This window comes from Cricetulus griseus, chromosome X, assembly GCF_003668045.3.
Source record: "Cricetulus griseus strain 17A/GY chromosome X, alternate assembly CriGri-PICRH-1.0, whole genome shotgun sequence".
Lineage (NCBI taxonomy): Eukaryota > Metazoa > Chordata > Mammalia > Rodentia > Cricetidae > Cricetulus > Cricetulus griseus.
In genome coordinates, this window is record NC_048604.1 from 83,941,659 (window position 1) to 83,953,002 (window position 11,344).

Genomic DNA, 11,344 nt, shown 5'->3' on the forward strand with positions numbered 1-11,344 from the left:
AGAGAGAGACAGAGACAGAGAGAGAGACAGAGAGACAGAGAGAGAGAGACAGAGAGACAAAAAGAGAACTAGAAAATCAAGCTGCATCAAATTTTAATTTCTGTAGTAGTGATCAAGATCTGCTTAATATTTTGTCTATTTAACATATCAGTATTATTACCTTATATACCTGAGTGCACAATCACACAGAGTACTAATAAGTATCACTATGCAATAGGTAATTTTTCTCATAATGTAGTAATAGAATTATTTCTATCAATAAAAATTAATCTTGGAATATTTTATATCTGAAATATATCAGTAAATAACTACCAGCATACTCTATATCATGAATTCCAGGTCAGCCAGAGCTACATAGTAAAGCCCTGGCTCAAAAGGCAAAAGGCAAAAGGCAAAAAAAAAAACAAACAAAAAAAACATGACAACATAGGCTTTAGAAAGTCCCAACTGGATATGGAAAGGGAAATTTCTGGTTGTATATAAATAACCTATGGCAGAAATTGGGGAATTTATATTTCAAATAAATTGTTTCGTATGCAAAAAAAGACATTATTTAATATTTATGTGTAATTGAATGATTTGTTAGGGAACACTATTTACAATTTTCGGCATTGTCATGCTTTCCTTGTCAAGAAAGAATCAACTGATTATATCAAAGAAAAAGTATTCCCATTGTGATCAAAGAAGTCAAAGATCCCTGACATGACTTCTTATTCAAATTTTAATATGTGTGATACTTTTAAGAACTGGTATTCTTCACATTATATTTTGGTAGGATATCAAAGAGCCAAAGTCCTTACAAACCTCCAATTCCATTGTTCTTGATATTTTGTCATAGGAACAGATTTCTGACTCACACAACAGTAATATATAACTCCAAAGGTTGATCATAGGGTTCTGAAGTGCTATCAACAATTTATTTAACCTTATTTGCATCAGGAATTTATGGGCTGGAGGGATGGCTCAGAGAACTGGCTGATCTACCAAACGTCCTGAGTTCAATTCCCAGCAACTACATGGTGGCTCACAACCATCTGTAATGAGATCTGGTGCTCTCTTCTGCCATTCAGGCATAAATGCAGGCAGAACACTTTATGCATAATTAATAAATAAATCCTTAAAAAAAGAAAAAGAAAATCCAGGAATTTACAAAGTAAGGAGATTCTGAATAAATAAAAAGCATTTCACGACCAATAGGTACACTAAAATCATTGTAAAAGTGAAAATTCTAAATCACGCACAATGCTTCTAATCAATACTACACTGGACTCCATAGTGTATTATTGTAGCAAATAAATGAGCAAAATTTAAATGGTAGATACCACTTGCATCATGCTTCATAAGAACATGACTTACTAGTAGGATACAGGGAGACTTAACCATGAGGACCTACAATGATCCTGTATGTAAAAATATATATAGCACCTAATGTTATTTTCTTATTTGGCCTCAATTTATCTTCAATAATAAATATGAAAAAACAAGTAAAAATGGTAATTTCAATTTCATTAATGCTTTCACTGAAATTTATTCTTTTATTCTTTTGAATTTATTGAAATTACTTCAGTGTCAGAATAATGTAAGAACACCATGAGATATTTGTACAAATTATATTGCTACAAGCTTGCACATTATATGCACAAGTGTCTTTATCTGACTTTTGCAATAAAAATGGTTTCAGATGAGTTGAAATATTTCCACCTGTTTGACTGTTATAAACTCTTCTGTATCTTGAGCAACTGAATACCACAATATGTTAACATGATATATAATGGTTCAAACTCCTTTACCTTTTAGTCTAAAGACATTTTTTTCTTACTATTCAAATTCAGTTTGTTAACAAGGTTCAAAAGTTACTTGAAAACATACCCTTTAATTTGATCATTTAAAATTGCTTACATTTAGCATTTGTAACAAATGCATAAAACTGTATATGCTATGTGGCATCACATGTTTTCACAGGCAAGTGTAATATTTGAGAAAATAATCCAATGAGTAAAGTTTTCTGTTTCCATCCTTTCTTTCAAAAATGCCTATGAGTTCAAGGCCAGGCTGGTCTGCAGAGTGAGTGAGTTCCAAGACAGGTTCCAAAGCTACACAGAAAACGTCTGTCTTGCAAAACCAAAAAAAAAAAAAAAAAAAAAAAAAGCCTTCTGATTTTAAAGGTTTCTTCAGGATCAAATGATGGCTATCTTATGAAACATGGCAGACAATCAAGTTAAAACTTGCTTCCTGACATATTAAGATAACATAGACCTACGTCCTTAGTACTTTAGACCCTGTGGACAGAGCCTAGAGCCCCCATTTTATTATCTCCTCCACCAGAAATCAACCAGTGAGAGAATAACCTTCACCCCTTCTTAGTATCAGTTCTTAGGATGTAGAATGAAGGGTTAATGTCGATAAATCTTCTAGTGGACTGAGAAACCCTAGACAGGAGAGTTATGTTTATAACAACTTTTAAAGGATCATAGGAACATCACCATACCAATGCCCACTGGTATTTAGCACTTTGAGGCTTCCGGGTAAACTAACCTCCTTTCAGAAGGAACCTTCTCTATCAAATGTTCTCTTTTTTTAACATATAAAACCCCTGTGGCCCATGAACCACTGCACACAGTTTCTACTTACATGGAAATAAAAGGGACCTTCATTAAAAGGACAGTTTGCCCTGTCTCTTTCTGAATGGACATGGAGGGGCTGTGGATAGAAAGGGATATATAAGAACAGGGAGGGGGTGGAAGGAAAGGAGGGAGGTAAACTGTCTAGTGTGCAAAATAAATGAAAAATGTTATTTAAATAAAAATAATACGTAAAACAAATGTCAATTTGCTTCTGATGAAATAAAAATAATGACTTCTAATTAGAAGTGATTATGTTTTAGTTGTTTGATTCCAAATCCTAGAAAGACCCACCTTTGTTTTAAACTTTCTTGGATAATATTTGTCTTGAGTGTTTAAAAAATACAGATACAAGTATCTGTTAAATGTTTAGTTAGCTTTCTATGTTAGTGCTTCAAATATATTTGAATCAGTTTACAATAAACTATGATGCTGTTCTTAATGATTAGAAATACATACAAAATCAAAACAGGGAATAAATGTACATTAGACTGATGCAAAAATAAATCCTCTTTTACAACGCAGAAGTCATTGTTCATTATGAGTTTTGATATATACAAGAAGAAACAAGTGGGCACAAAGGGATTATGGGATCAATGATGTTGGTTCTAAAGGCATGGGTAATAATAAAAACTAATGTGACAAATGAATAAATAATCAAAACAGGTTTTTGATAAAGTTTCTCATTATATTCATTGCTCTATTAATTGTATACTATAAATTAAAGATAAGTCATCTATTAAAAATCTTATGTAGCATGGAACAATAATTTCTTGTGGCTTTACCATTTCCTTTAGCACATAATCCTATTGTTGTGTTTTGTCATTTACCTCTGCTACCGAATATTCTGTTTGAATGATAAAGGTTTGGAATTTAGCCAGAACCAGATAATAAATAATTGCAACTAACTTTGAAGGTACTAGCAGAAATTATCATGCAGCCATTCTGAAAAATTCACATTTGCAAAAATGCATTCATCACTTCATTTAGTATTTTTTTAGCAAAGATTGTTGATGAATAATGTTTCTTGAACTTAGTGGTCAAAGTAACCCTTCTTAGCCCCTTTGCCCACTATTCCTGACTGAATACATTCCTTTTTGCCTTAATTGGCACATTGCCTTGGTTTTTAAGTCCCCCAGTGAAAGTTAGTAAGGGAAGAACATTAATTCTTTGAATTCACTAGGGTGTCATTTGGCAAATTACTGTGTGTGAGCAGTAAATCAGAGTTTGAAGATACCTTATGAAGTCTCTAGCTTTTTCTGTTGCTTTCTGATTAATTAGAAAGTTATTACATTTCACAATCACATGCATATTTTCATATTATTAATATATATAAGCATAGATAAAGTATTATTTCACAATCTCCTCTGAATGCTTGCAGAAGCAGGTATGGTGTGCATCTGTACTTTAAACTGTGGCTTGTGTATTTGGATTACATATAAAACTCTACCATCACCACACTTGCCAAGGGAAAAAATTGTTTGAGTGCTCTTACTTTAGGATCAATTAAGTTTTCAAATAACAATACAATTTTGGGGCTGGGAAGATGGCTCAGCAGTTAAGAGAAAATTGCTATCTTTCAGAGGGCCCGGGTTTGGTTCCCAGTACCCACAACATGAAATATGACATTCTGTAATTCCACTTCCAGTGGATCTGGCACCCTTTTCTCTCGACTTGTTGGGGCCAAGAATGCACAGAGTGCACATACTTACTTGTAGGAAAAACTCTCATATAAATATAAAAATAAGAAATTAATGGTTTTTTCTAGATATGTTCTGGAAGAAATACAGAATCTAGCTTTATTACAAATGTCCTAAATACCCTCCCTGAAAGGTGGATAAAAACATGTTGATATGTATGTGTATGTACATGGACTTTCAAAGGCTAAATGTAAAATGAATTAATGAACTTAATTGGCTTATTTTGTGGTTCTAGAACTGAAGGGACCAGCCCCAGTTTTGGCAGCCATGACAGGCTAACATGTGCTCGACTGACTTTTCTGGGCCTGTCCTGGTCACTAGAAGGTCAGATGATCCCCTTGTGGCAAGGAAACAATCAGAAGTTAGTTAGCGGGATTGTGCTTTACAGCTCTGGGTGTGCTTTATGGACAAGTGCATATGCCCTATGGGCCATAACAACCAGTTGACCAATCAACACAGGGCTGGCCTTCCAAGCCTGGAAGCTCACCAATCCTGAAACTGTTGTGTACCCCTAGACACTCCCCTTACTCTGCCCTGTAAGATCCCTGTCTCCTGGTTTCTCAGGGTCTTTCTCCAACCTTGGTAGATGGATGAATGGCTGAGCTAATGGGGTTAGCTTGTTAAACAACTGCAATAAGAGAGACTCCATTTTTTCTTCTATTTTTCCCCCAACTCAACTTTTCTGCTCCCTCATGTCCTCCTCACCCCTCTTCTTCTCCACTTCTTATTCTCCTAGCTCTCTCCCCCTTCCTCCCATGCTCCCAATTTGCTCAGGAGATCTTGTGACTTTCCCCTTCTCCAGGGGAGAGATCTATGGGACCTCCTGTAGTAGATCAATACTTATCCCTAGCATAGGTATGGAGTTTGGGAGCCCATTCCATATAGAGGAATACTCCCTGAGCCAAGACACACAGGGGTGGACCTAGGCCCTATCCCAAAGGATATAATAGACTCTGATGACACCCTATGGAAGGCCTCACCATCCAGGGGAACATAAAGGATATGTGCTAGGTAGCATTTTAGTTGGGGGGGTAGTAGGGGAGGAGGGGAGGGAGAGGGGACTGGGATTGACATGTAAAACAATCTTGTTTCTAATTCAAATAAAAAAATTTTAAAAAAGACTGTGATATGGTGAAAAGAGTGCATTCACCACTTGTGCTGTCTTGTTTTTTTTTTTTTAATTTAAATTAGAAACAATCTTGTTTTACTTGTCAATCCCAGTTACCTCTCCCTCCCATCCTCCCCTGTCCCCCACCAAACCCCTATCCCATTCCTATTCTGCTCCCCAGGGAGGGTGAGGCTTTCCATGGGGGATCTTCAAAGTCTGTCATATCATTTGGAGCAGGGCCTAGGCCCTCCCCTGTGTATGTAGGCTCAGAGATTATCCCTCTGTGTGGAATGGGTAGAGCCTTCATCTAGTAATTTTTGGAAGCAGAAGCAGATACCCAGAGCTAAACACTGAGCTGAACTCCTGGAATCCAGTTCCAGAGAGGGAGGAGTGATGAGAAAAGGGGTCAAGACAAGGCTAGAGAAAACCACAGAAACAGCTGACCTGAACAAGAGGGAGCTCATGGACCCCACACCTACAGAAGAAGACTGTTCCAGACCCCCTGAATGAGGAGGTCAGTTTGGAGGTCTGGACAATCTATAGAGCCTCTGGCAGTGGATCACTAATTATCCCTAGTGCTGTTTTGTTTATATGTCAACTTGACATCCTGGGGTTGTTTGGGGGGAAGGGAATACTACCTAAGAAAAGGCCTCCACAGGATTGGCTATGAGCAAGAGTGTAAGACATTTTTTAATTGATGATTGATATTGGAGGGTCTACCTCACTATGGCTGATACCAGTGCTGAACATGTGGTTTAGGATAGTATAACAAAGCAGGCTGAGCAAGCCATGAGGAGCAAGACTATAAGGAACATTCCTCCATGACCTCTGCACATTTCCTGCTTCCAGGATTCCTGTCCTGACTTCCCTAGATGATAGACAAGCTAGAAAATGAATTAACCCTTTACTCCCCAAGGGTATTTTTCTGTTTCTTTTTTTTTCTTTTGGGTCATGGTGTTTCACCACAGCAAAAGAAACCCTAACTAAGATACCACACAAGTAATGAAAGACAGAGATTAATAAAACTGTTTTGAAAAAGATAACAACAACTACAGTGAATAATTCAACTCCTGTTTGCTATTTTGCATAAAGCCTAATACTAAATTATTTAACTTAAAAGGTTGTATATGAATAATATTTTCTGATACATCAAAATGATAAGGGATTCAAATTTCTATGCCCATAAATAAAGTTTGGTTGGAAAAAAACTAGGTTGAATCAGGCATTTGTTTACTAGTTATGTGATGGGGAATGTCCTGTGTATCTTATTGGTTGTTGAATAAATCACTGTTGGCCAATAGGCAAGTCAGTTAGGTGGAACTAGGAGTCGAGGAGGATTCTGGGAAATGTAGTAAAAATAAATCTTGTGATACAGGCAGGAAGTGACATAGCAGGCAGACTCATATATAAGCAGGAAGTTGTACCTTTCTCTTGCTCTTCCTCCTGCTTCTCTCCTCTCTAGAGCTGCCATGTGAGCCTGGGAAGAGGACGCCAGCAGAAGACGTACTCCATAAGATAAGTCTTATGATTATGGCTGATAATTAAGACTGAGCTAGCAGATAAGAAATCCTAGTCATTGGCCAAGCAGAATTTGAAACTAATATAAATCTCTGTGTACTATTTGGGGGCCTTAACGCAGTGGGCAGAATTTAGGCAGAACTTGGGTGGCTGGTGGAAAGCGGTCACATGGCGGCAGGGCTCGGGCCGTTTGGTGGAAAGACTTACAGTTATGCTTTTATATTACAAAAATAGACAGCTGAGTAACTGAAATAGAGAATTCATAGCATTACATGTTTGTAATGTGGCCATTTAGAGAGAAGTTTTCTGAAGCCTGTGTTAGGATAGAACACAATACCAAGAAGTAAGACTGAATAGAGTAATCAAATTTAGGTTTCTAGGTCAATTATGAAAGGTGGAATGAAGTGTTACTAAGAGAAGGGAAGAGAGCTATATGAAAATAGTTGGAAAATTGGATTCTAGAATATTTGCATCTTTGTGTCATCCTGAAGTCGAGGAAAGAGGATATTTTTTGCTTTAATGGGAACTGTGAGTAGACTGGAGAGGAACAAAGCAATGTAGAGAGAGGGGTGAATAGGAGTAGGAGATCTCATAGAACCAATATTAGAAATGCACTTAGAAAATAGTTAATACCAATACATTATACTTTTTTACTTTTTACTATTTCAAGCTCTAAACATAAATATAATTTATTAGTAATGAAACATTTTGTTGCAATTTGAATGTAAAATACCCTTTCCCTAACCTCATGGGTTTGAACATTTGATTCACAGCTGATGCTGATGCTGATGCTGATGGTATAGAAGGTTGGGGAAGATTTAGGAGGTGGAATCTTGATAAATGAAGTGAATGTTTAGGCAAACCTTGAGGTTTCATTGTCCAGTTCCACTTCCTGTTCACTCTAAACATTTTGTACAGATGTAACCTGATCTGCTAGTGTTCGGCTTCAATTTTTTCTCTACCTTCCACCATGCTTTTCCTGACATGATGCACTCTATCCCATCAGAACTATAAACCAAAATAAAAACTTTGTCCTTTAAAATTCTTTTGTCATGTATTTTTAAACAGTAACAGAAATAGAAACTGAAATACACTTTGCCATTCTGAAAGAAAAAAAGCAAGGAGAGAACTATCTATAAAACTGAACATTAACTATAAAATAATTCATCTGTATATAGGATTCCTAATTAAAGGTACCAATCAAATCCAGAAATAATTTGCTAAGCTTGTAAAGGAAATAATGCAATACAAATCCTCACAATTTAAATACATGAACATGTACATATTTTCCTGTTTTCACTGCAACCTTCTCTGTGAGCAAATCAAATCTAATTAGGCCATTGGCAGGTAAATAAAATATGCAAATATTTATTTTTTGGCAACACTTTCTGTATTGGGAGTCATTACAACTTTCTGAAAATTAACTATCATGATCTTTCTTGTGATAATGATGGTTATCTTCTTAATTTTTAGAACACTCTGTTAGACCCATATACCTCAATGATAGTATCTCATCATTTGCGATTATAGATTAAATTTCTTAATAATCCTAGGGGAATAAATTCTCCTAGACTTGTGGATTCCAGGCAATGAATACTTATTTAAAACTCACTATTTATAAATGGTTATAGTCACCACTGTAGAGAACACAAAGGAATGCCAAGTCATGTCTCTCTAGGGTATAATAACATAGGCAGGAAGCCAGGCAGGTTGTAAGTAACTACACTGTGATTCAGATAGAGATAAATACATTAATAGAGGAAGACAGGGACAGAAGATTTCCTCTAGTGAGAAATGTTGTAGATGACTTTATGTAATATTAATCTGTAGACATAAAAGTAACCTGATTACTTCATTAATAAGAGTACCAGTGGAGAGTTTTCTAGGAAGACATTATATATTGCAGAGACATGAGAGTGCAAAGTGGTATCTACTTCACTGTCAGATTCATAAACCATGGCAGGGACTTAGGTACCAGAATTATTAACAAGCTCCCAAGAAAATTCTAATTTTTAGTATACTCTAATTCTAGTATGAGTTCTTCAAACTGTACGATAAGAATTTTTCTAGGATATTTGTAGAAAGAGACACACAGAAAGAATGACTACAGAAGAACAGAAGAATGTGGAAGCCATATATTTTATGTTGATTGAAGCAAGAGTTAAGTGTGTGTAAAAGAGGTTGAGAAGAAATCAGTGTAACACGCAGAGTAAGTCAGTAACATCTGATCATATATATATATATATATATGATATTGTTAATCATACTTATATATTACATATATAAATATAAATATATATATAATTATACCTATTTATATAAAGCTCAAAATTTGACCAAACTAATCTACATTGTTACAAATCATAATAGTGCTTATCCATAGGGTTAGCATTGACAGGAAATGGGGCATTCTGGGATGTAATTAAGGTTCTATTTTTAATTGAAAGGCTAGTTAAAAATATGCTTAGCTTTTGGAAATAAATCTGTATTATTATATGTGCTTCTCTACAATGTATACACACTTTAATAAAGACCTTAAAATTATGTTGTATGAGAAATATAACAAAAATTCTAACATCACAGCTAAATAATATCTTTCAATTACCTAATAATTATATGAAATTGAAATAATAAACCATGGAAGAAATAAATGTCCCATACTATGCTACAGATAATCTGAGTATGAGCAAATAACTTACATTTTAAAACAGATTTTTATTTAAAAAACTTTTATGTACATAAATGCTTGATATCATGTATATATGTTTACAACATGCATGTACTGTTTACTTAGAGATCAGAAGAAGGCATTGAATTTCCTGGAACTGAATTAACAGATGGTTGTGAACAGCCAAGTTAATGCTGGGAACCAAACTCAGGTACTCTTGTGCTAAGGTACTGAATATGAATATCCATCTCCATCCTTAATGTATCCTCTAAAATTTAAAGTTGTACTTAATAATCCATTTAAAATCTACTCTAAACTTTTTTAAAAAATTCAAAATTAGAATAATAAAATGAAAATTCTTGCTATGTTTTTAAACAATCACTTACATATTTGCTACCTCAATAATAGACATATGACAGTTTAACTTCTTTCTTTCCTATACCAATCTTGTTGACTACAATTGAATTCCATTATCTAAATCTCTCCACTATAGTCATTGCATACAAGATAGCACTGATTCTATATTAATAACATAATCACTGATCTTTTATCTGTATCTGTAAGTCATATGCTAATCACCTGCCTTTTGAGTTGAACTAAAAACTAAATGATTTATTATGACTAAGAAGTTTTTATTTTTGCTAGATGTTGCCTAATTCTCCAACCCACCATCTGGCCATGATTTATATATACCATTTCTTTCAATGAATATGTCAACACACCACTGGCCAAAATACTCTGAATTAGTAGTTTTTCCTTTCACAATGCCATTCTTTTTTGTTATGATTCTAAGAAATCAAAATATATGATATTCAAATATAACACTTTGACAATTGGATCATTTTTCAGATGGAGGTAAATGGACATCAGTGGATAGAGAAAAATAACTTCCCAGCATCATTGTCTACATAAATGAACAAACAACTAGTAAAATGAAAATACCACAAACAGCTCTTGTGGGATATTATTTTAAGATGTGTTACTTGTTTATGCTGTGGAAAATTTGCTTAGTGATGCAAAGATGTGTAGCATTATTTTATGTTGCATTTGTTAGACTGTGAATCTGTGTTACTTTGTCTGTCCAAAACACCTGCTGGGTCTAGTAAGAACTGAATGGCCAATAGACAGGTAGGAGAAAGGATGGGCAAGGCTGACAGGAAGAGAGACTAAATATAAGGAGCAATCTGATAAGGAGAGATATAGGAGCAAAAAAGGAGAGGAAGACTCAAGGGGTCAGCCAACCAGCTACAACAGCAAGGCATGGAGTAAGAAGTAAAGAAAAGATATATTAAAATAGTGAAAGGTAAAAGTCCAGAGGCAAAAGTGGGATAATTTAAGAAAGACTGGAAAGAAACAAACCAAGCCAAAGCTGGGCATTCTTAAGAAAAAAAGGCTCCGTGTATTTATTTGGGATGTGCGTGGTAGGTCCCCAAAAGATCAAAGAGTGAAGGGTTAAAACAAGCAAATACAAACTTCTGATCCACAGGAAGACTAACAGACATGACAGAGACAGGGATTCAAAGGCAAATTTTACTTCATTTACTGACAGACTACTCCACTGGTTTAACCAATGCATTTCTATTATCACAGTTTGTCACCCCCCAAGAGTACCCTTTTTCATTTATCTTGTAATCTTCTTCTTCTTCTTCTTCTTCTTCTTCTTCTTCTTCTTCTTCTTCTTCTTCTTCTTCTTCTTCTTCTTCTTCTTCTTCTTCTTCTTCTTCTTCTT

At 35.1% G+C, this 11,344-nt stretch overlaps 1 protein-coding gene and 1 pseudogene across 3 annotated transcripts in view; one reads left to right on the forward strand and one right to left on the reverse strand.

Moving 5' to 3' along the window:
• The window catches only part of Dmd (dystrophin), a 1,637,847-nt gene that overhangs the window by 927,328 nt on the left and 699,175 nt on the right, over positions 1 to 11,344 (reverse strand). The window lies entirely within an intron of this gene.
• On the forward strand, positions 3,104 to 3,192 carry LOC113830801 (annotated as a pseudogene).